Here is a 7,500-nt window from a genome sequence, read left to right as displayed (position 1 = left end):
GACTGCTTCTGACACCCTCCTCTCCTCCTCCTCCTCCTCCTCTCCTCCTCCTCCTCCTCCTCTCCTCCAGCTCTACCTGGGGGGCGTCTCTCCAGGGCCGGCGTCCACTCCTCCTCCTCCTCCTCCTCCTCCTCCTCAGAGTCTCTGGGTGCAGGAGGGGGGGGCATATGGCCCCTGCGCCGCTGCATAAGTGCAGGTACGGTGGAGGGCACCCCTGCGACACACACACACACACACACACACACACAAAATATTATATGACAGAGTGCACCAGTTTGGCTTGCACTGTGGCTATGAGGAGACTGAGAACTAGATTACACTATTAATGTACTTGATAATAAAAACATTTGTATAATAAATAATAATAAATAAATTAATGATATATATATCTTCATGCCATCCACACAGCCCTGTATAATATATATATATATATATATATATATATATATATATCTCCATGCCATCCACACAGCCCTGTCTCCCCAGCAGCAGTCACCTAGAGCCCGCAGGGCCAGGTGGTTCCGCTTCATGCTCATGTAGCGGACCTTCTCCCCTTCTGCCAGGCGGGCCCACTCCACCTCAGAGAAATGTCTCCGCACGTCCTGCTAGCGGGGAGAAGGTGTGTCAGCCTCCAGCATAGGTGTGTGTCCTCAACACTTCTCATGCATAACTACTACTAGTGCAGCGTAAACTAACATTCTAGCTGACATAACCTGGCTGGCTGGCCTGCCTACCTGTAGCTCTCTAACCCTGTAGCTGGCTGACCTGCCTTGTAGCTAGCGACCACTCACCTCTGAACTCATGTTACCTATAGGCTCCGTCGCTCTGTTGCTCTTCCACTGTTCTGTGTTAGAAAAGTACATGACATCACATTTTAGACATGTAGCAGACGCCTTTATCCACAACTTACAACAAGTAGCCTACATTTGTCTAAGTGAAATCATCTATACATCAGTCGTCATGAGAAAAAATAATTCATGCTAGGACCTGGCTAAACTACTAGTTGTAATTAATATTAGGCGTTATTTGTGTTTTTACCAGCAGTTTACCATTGGTATGTAGTAGATACATTAGCTAGTAGTTAGCTGTGTGCTGTCAACCGTCGACAAGCATATTAGCCTGTTTAATACATAATAATGTATAACAACTATAGCATATTAGCCTGTTTAATACATAATAATGTATAACAACTATAGCATATTAGCCTGTTTAATACATACTAATGTATAATAACTATAGCATATTAGCCGGTTTAAGACATAATAATGTATATTAACCTTTTCTCCTTGCGTCTCTGTCGTGTGTCTCCGCTGTCTCGAGGCTTTCTGAGGTAAACTTCTCAACGTTCTGAGGCGTCCACCCGGGTCACGTGACTACTTCTCTTTGGCGCCGAAAGCAGAACGCAAAGAGTCAATGGCTGCTGTAATGTTTAGACCACCTACTGCCACCTGGTGGTAGACTAGATACACAGTCAAGACTCGGTCCCGCGGAGTCTAGAGGTAGTCAATGCTTATGCTGTAATGCGAGCACGTCTAATAACTAAAGAGTCAAGTTGATATCCAGTGTGTGGCTCATCATTCATATATATATTCTTGCTACACGTCAGAATATCACAGCTGCGTTCGTAAATTCGCTCTGAGAGCGCCGGTAATGCCAGTAATAATAACTAATAACCTCTTGGACTTCACCGTTCCAAATCAATTCACCCAACATTGAAACAGAGCTCAACATCCACATGACTGTCAAAGTTACTAGTCAACTCTAGCTAGCCAGTTCGTAGTTTTTGAGAAATGTAGCTAAGGATGACAACAACAAAAAATATATATAATAATTCGGTAAGATTGTTAGAGAATCAGACTATATGTCTAATCAAAAGCCGCTGGATACAAGACAAACATGTAGCTATTATATTTTTAGATAGAAAACAAGTTGAATTGAACAGAAAACCTACCGCGAAGACGATCAGATGTCAATAATGATGAAGCTCTGTCAAGTGTCTCCTTAAATTTACCACAGGAACAAATCCTCCAATGAGTGGAGACTTGCGGGTAGACCAATAGGAAGTCAAGATGCCTTAGATACAGGGGACACGTCCATTAAAAGGATTACTATTGGTCAGAGCCGTGGAAATGGCAAGAAAGAGAGCTTGTAAATAGCCGAAAATCACTGGAGATAGGGATTAGAACGGTGTCTCTCTTACCAGTAGCCTTTCAAAATCATAATTGAGGCATAATATGAAATGTGTAAGTGATTTATAAATGAAAATGCGTAAGCGATGTGTATCTCAACAATCAAGCCCGGATTATCCATATTGCATCGGGTGAACGCCCTGGGGCACCAGCCAATGGGGGGGCACCAAATTATTCGGACAATGAAGAGACCTTTAAAATATTTTGCGCACATTTTTTAAATATAGGCTATATTTACTGGAAGTCATCCACACAGGTACAAAACTAACGGTTATATTTAGGCTATCATGTATAAAAAGATAAATAATTGCGAGTTCGGTGTAAGTGCCCCACCCCACCCCCCCCCAGTCACAGACAAGTGCGCGATGACGCAGTGCCGCCAAACTATCAACGAAGAAATCCAAATGTACAGGCGACAACTGAGTGGCTCTGCCAAGCGAAAAATTAAGCAAGGCAAAGATTCCAGACATACGGCCACTCTTAAAAAAATGTCCCAACAATTGGGATTTTTATTTTATTTCACCTAGGCCTAAAATTAGCACCGAAGTTAACAGTGTGTGTGTGTGTGTGTGTGTGTGTGTGTGTGTGTGTGTGTGTGTGTGTGTGTGTGTGTGTGTGGGTGTGGGGGGGGGGGGGGGTGGGGGGGGTGCAGCAGAGCGAGCGAGGGAGCGAGCCCATTCACAGCCACACTGGAGCAAGTCTTGCTGAATGTGTAGTAAGAATGGTTCATGTCATGACCTGAATGTGTAGTAAGAATGGTTCATGTCATGACCTGAATGTGTAGTAAGAATGGTTCATGTCATGACCTGAATGTGTAGTAAGAATGGTTCATGTCATGACCTGAATGTGTAGTAAGAATGGTTCATGTCATGACCTGAATGTGTAGTAAGAATGGTTCATGTCATGCTAGCGTATGCAGTGGTGTAGTCAACGTGATACGCAGGACTATGCAGTATACCCACTAGGAAAGGCCAAGGATTTCCGTATACCCACTTAAACATGTGTGAGGATACGTGACAGCGTTTTGTGACAGAACTTTCACTTTCATTCATAAAATTCCCCCTGTCTGTGTTACGAAGCACTTGACTTTTGGACCATTGGGACTGACTATAGCGTCATATACCATCAACGGGGGGAGATGCGACATGAAATATGTCAAGATGTAGCACTGCACTATCATGCACAGATCAGCCTTATAACATGTAATTTAGATTCTGGCGTTCCGAAATGAACGATATGAGGCTGGGAGGGGAAAATCACAGTATACCCTCTAGAAAAAAACTAGACTACACCACTGTGTGGAAGTGTTGCTGGTCAAACCCACCAGGAGAGCATGCTGGGGATGTTTATTTCATCATGAACAGGTGTCGAGCCACCCATATTGCTTTCTCTCATTGGGTGATCCTGAACAACTAGAAGCAGCAAACAGCCGAGCTATTTTTAGCCCCTGCAGTCCCGAGCTGAGGTGGCACAAGGCTCCATCAGGTCTCTTGGCAGAAGCCTCTCTCTTTCTCTCTTTCTCTCTCTCTCTTTCTCCTTCTCTCTCTCTATTCTAATAACTGAGGTTCTCCTCAGCAGCCAGAATCCCAATTTCCTACTGTAACTAATAACATATTGTACATACTTTATTCAGACACCACAACCCTGGTCTCTCATCTTTACATTATGTTAATCACAGGCTTGTGATGCTTTGTTCATCTGAAGTAAACAAGGTCTGGGTCCTGGGTCGTGTACAAGGTTATTGTGCATAATGCTGGAACATGACCAGATCTTTGTTCCTCGTGAGGAAAACAAGGACATTGTCAAACTACTGTATCTGCCCTAAACGCAAAAGTGGTGTCATATATATATGTACATGCTAGCTAGTACATTTAAAGAGACTGGTATGTTATCAGTGCAAATAGAACATTCTCTAGCATCACCAGCATCAGAGGACAGGCCTGGGAGTGTGGATGTTTATATGCCCTTTAGCTTGTGCTTTTATCCAAAGCGACTCACATTGCAGTGAGTGCATTTTTTCAGTACATATGGTCCCAGCGGGGGAATCTCCTCTCCTTCAGAATGTCTCCTAAACAAGCAAATTGCCATTGGGGGCTTCATAACTTGAGAAGAAAGCAACCAAATCAGCATATAAGTGGTCGATAGAAATACTATTTAGTTTCAACACATTCTTCAACGCAATTCTGGATTTTTTTTTATGTTGGAGAATTAAAATGCTTTTCATGGTCAAATATATTTATTACATTTCCATTTTTTCAATTGTGTTACAAAAACATACAACCGCTGCATTTTGTAATAACCTGCACAATATGTAATACATTTATTACATAATAAGGCAAACGTTATTACATTTTGCGTTCAGGCGATTTATTACATAATGTGCAGGTTATTACATAATGCGGTGTTATTACATATTGAAAGTGACTTTTTATTACATTTTGGGATTTTATTACATAACGTGCAGTTATTACATAATGAGGCTTAACAAGCCCTACAGATGAAGGGGACCCTTATAGAGAGGTCAAGTGAATGTGCTCACTGTTTGAGTGGATGAGGGAGGGTGTCATTATGCCGTTATGAACAATAACCCATCACCACACCGCCCGCCTCAGAGGAGCCCGTTGATGACGTTGTTGTTGCTAGCCTAGCACGTTGGGCTCCACTGAGAACGACTTCTCCCCATTAAAGAGGCTGATGCAGACATGAGGTCACTGGACAGGAAAACACTAAAACACTCTTCTGTAGCGGCAGTGGCTCTTCAAAACAAACACAAACAAACAGCCGAAGCTGCTTTGCTCTGCGGAGTCCCCAGTGAGCTCTGTCTGATGAGGAGATGTCATGTCAACATTTACATTTAAATTTTGGGCATTTAGCAGACGCCTTATTCCAAAGCGACTTACAATCAATACATTTGACTAAGCAGGTGAATCATCAATCCAACAGTTGTATCAGGCCAGGGGCCATTGGCAGTCTCAGTGATAGAAGGGAAAAAAGATTTCCCCAGTTTTTTATATATATATATATATATATATATATATAGACACACTGGAGAACAGAGAAACAGTACAAGGGGGGCAGTAGAAGTCATAGGGGACACAGTAAAGGGGAAAAGCGGGTGTCTCAGGAGACAGTGCTGGGGGGTAGTGGATGTCTCAGGAGGAGCACTGTTCAACACTGTTCAAACGTTGGGGGAGAATGCTACTTCTAACTTCAAATCATCCTTAAAGGCCAAACAAACGTCTTTCTAAAGAACAACGCAATGGTGAAGTACGCAGCTATTGCGAGGCAAGGCATAGGAATGAATAAATAAGTAGGAGGATAAACTGTCCTGTGTTGTTCTCTCCCTATACACGGCGGTTGTGTGGCTGGTCTCTGTCCTCAGGGCAGGGGCAGTGAGACAGTAGGAGCAGTGAAATGTCAGGATGCAAGTCCCTACTCGCCCCCGGGGTCGACTGAGGACTGCCGCTGGGCAGAACAGACAGGCTCACAGGGAGCCGGCGCTGGGGTGACCACAGATCACACCAGTGTAGATGAACCGTTCCTCCCATTCATCGTCTACAGACATGTTGTCTATGTTCGGTTCTCTGTTCTCTCAGCCCCGGCGGCGGCGGCAGGCTCCTTGTGAAACCCCACACCAAGGCATAGGCAGAAGAGGAGAGGGATGGCACCCATCTGGAAGATTGAGACACACGATCTAGCATTAAACAGGGCTAACCCTCAGTGGCTTTGTGTTGGTCTCTGTGTAGGCTGTGTGTGGCATAGTATAGAGATTAGATTAGAAGGGTGTATAAACGGGTGTTCTGATCTGGGATTAGCCGTTTTGTTACTGATATGAACAGGGATAGCAAGAATTGAGAGTCCCAGTTTTATATCAGGAAGGTCGACTGAGGACTGCCGCTGGGCAGAACAGACCGTCTACAGACAGACAGAACAGACCGTGTACAGACAGACAGAACAGACCGTCTACAGACAGACAGAACAGACCGTGTACAGACAGACAGAACAGACCGTCTACAGACAGACAGAACAGACCGTGTACAGACAGACAGAACAGACCGTGTACAGACAGACAGAACAGACCGTGTACAGACAGACAAAACAGACCGTCTACAGACAGACAGAACAGGCAGGCTCACAGGGAGCAGGCGGTGGGGTGACCACAGATCACACCAATGTAGATGAACCATTCCTCCCATTCATCATCTACAGACATGTTCTATGGAAGCAGTTTACCATGAGAGGAAGGGGGTTGTGGACTAATTTACCCCTGGTACAGGGTTGTGGCACAAGGCAAAGCCGAGTGGCAGTGTGATGGGTGAGAAGAGAGAAGAGAGGGGAGAGGGGAGAGTGACTTGGTGAAGGAGTGTCTTGGGGAGTTAGGGGTAGAGTGGAATGGGGGGTTAAGGGCAGGGAGGGGGGCTGAGGAGAGAGTCTGAGGAACCCTGCGCTGTCGGCCGTTCAGTTGGCTCAAGAGCAGCGAGGGATGGGGGAGCAGAGTTTAGGAGGTTGAAGAGTATATTGCTTGTTAGGTGATATTCTCCCGATCTGTTTAAGTGGAGGCCGTCTCTTCTGAATAACTCTCTCTGCCTCCAGAGAATGTTCCAGTGGTCAATACATTTCAGCCCTTTAAGTTTGCACGCTCCAGAGAGCCAAGTGTTAAGGCTTAGGAGTCGGCTAAATTCGAAGTTACCTTGGCTTACCCTGAGATTAATGTTTCGATCTCAAGCTTGCCGTTCAAGTTTACTGAAAAGTTCTATAAAATCACATCTCAAGTCTTGTGAGATGCTCATTTTTACAAGAAACGTTTGTTCCCACATGCAATATGAGTCGCTTTGTATCTGGGTGATCAGACAGTGTCTTTTCCAAGTCTTTTAGTTGTGTCTGAAACAATTGCATTAGGAAGACCGTGGATATGTCCTTTTTTACCTTTTTTGACTGGCGTTTTGACTGGCTCCTCTGACTCTTATCTGGGCGTTGTGCAGTCATGCAAGGCCGCTGTTGGTGCAAGGCCTTTCTGTTGCTAATGCTAACTTCAGTTGGCTACTTTTCAGTGATTTCTGTAGCCTGTGGAATCTTTCCGGGAGATGATTCATCTGTCCAGTAAATGTTGCAGTTGTCAGCTGTCTCGTTAGCTCTGGAAAATGTGAATTATAATATTGATCCTTTAGAAACTCCTGCGTGGACGGAGGACCATTAGCGTAGCGAGTTTCCAGTGTGGCGAGTCTCCTTTGTAGGCTATATTCCAATAAATCGACTCTCTTTGAAAGATCCACTCAACTTTGTACAGACAGGCTCTTGGGGTTAGCCAAAA

General features: G+C 44.6%; 1 pseudogene across 1 annotated transcript in view; it reads right to left on the bottom strand.

Annotated features, from left to right (window-relative positions):
- LOC308172444 (histone-lysine N-methyltransferase PRDM9-like) overlaps positions 1-803 on the bottom strand; it is a 6,237-nt pseudogene extending 5,434 nt beyond the window's left edge. The window contains exons 1-2 of the transcript in view: positions 792-803; positions 471-605 (exon numbers count right to left, since the gene is read on the bottom strand). The product of the transcript in view is annotated as a histone-lysine N-methyltransferase PRDM9-like (transcript). The remainder of the gene's footprint in view (positions 1-470; positions 606-791) is intronic.
- Between the last annotated feature and the right edge of the window lie 6,697 nt (positions 804-7,500).

The sequence above is a fragment of the Nansenia antarctica genome, assembly GCF_963989245.1.
Source record: "Nansenia antarctica genome assembly, chromosome: 17".
NCBI classification, from domain to species: domain Eukaryota; kingdom Metazoa; phylum Chordata; class Actinopteri; order Argentiniformes; family Microstomatidae; genus Nansenia; species Nansenia antarctica.
The sequence above is the reverse complement of the archived record's forward strand: the minus strand, read 5'-3'. Positions and strand labels throughout refer to the sequence as shown.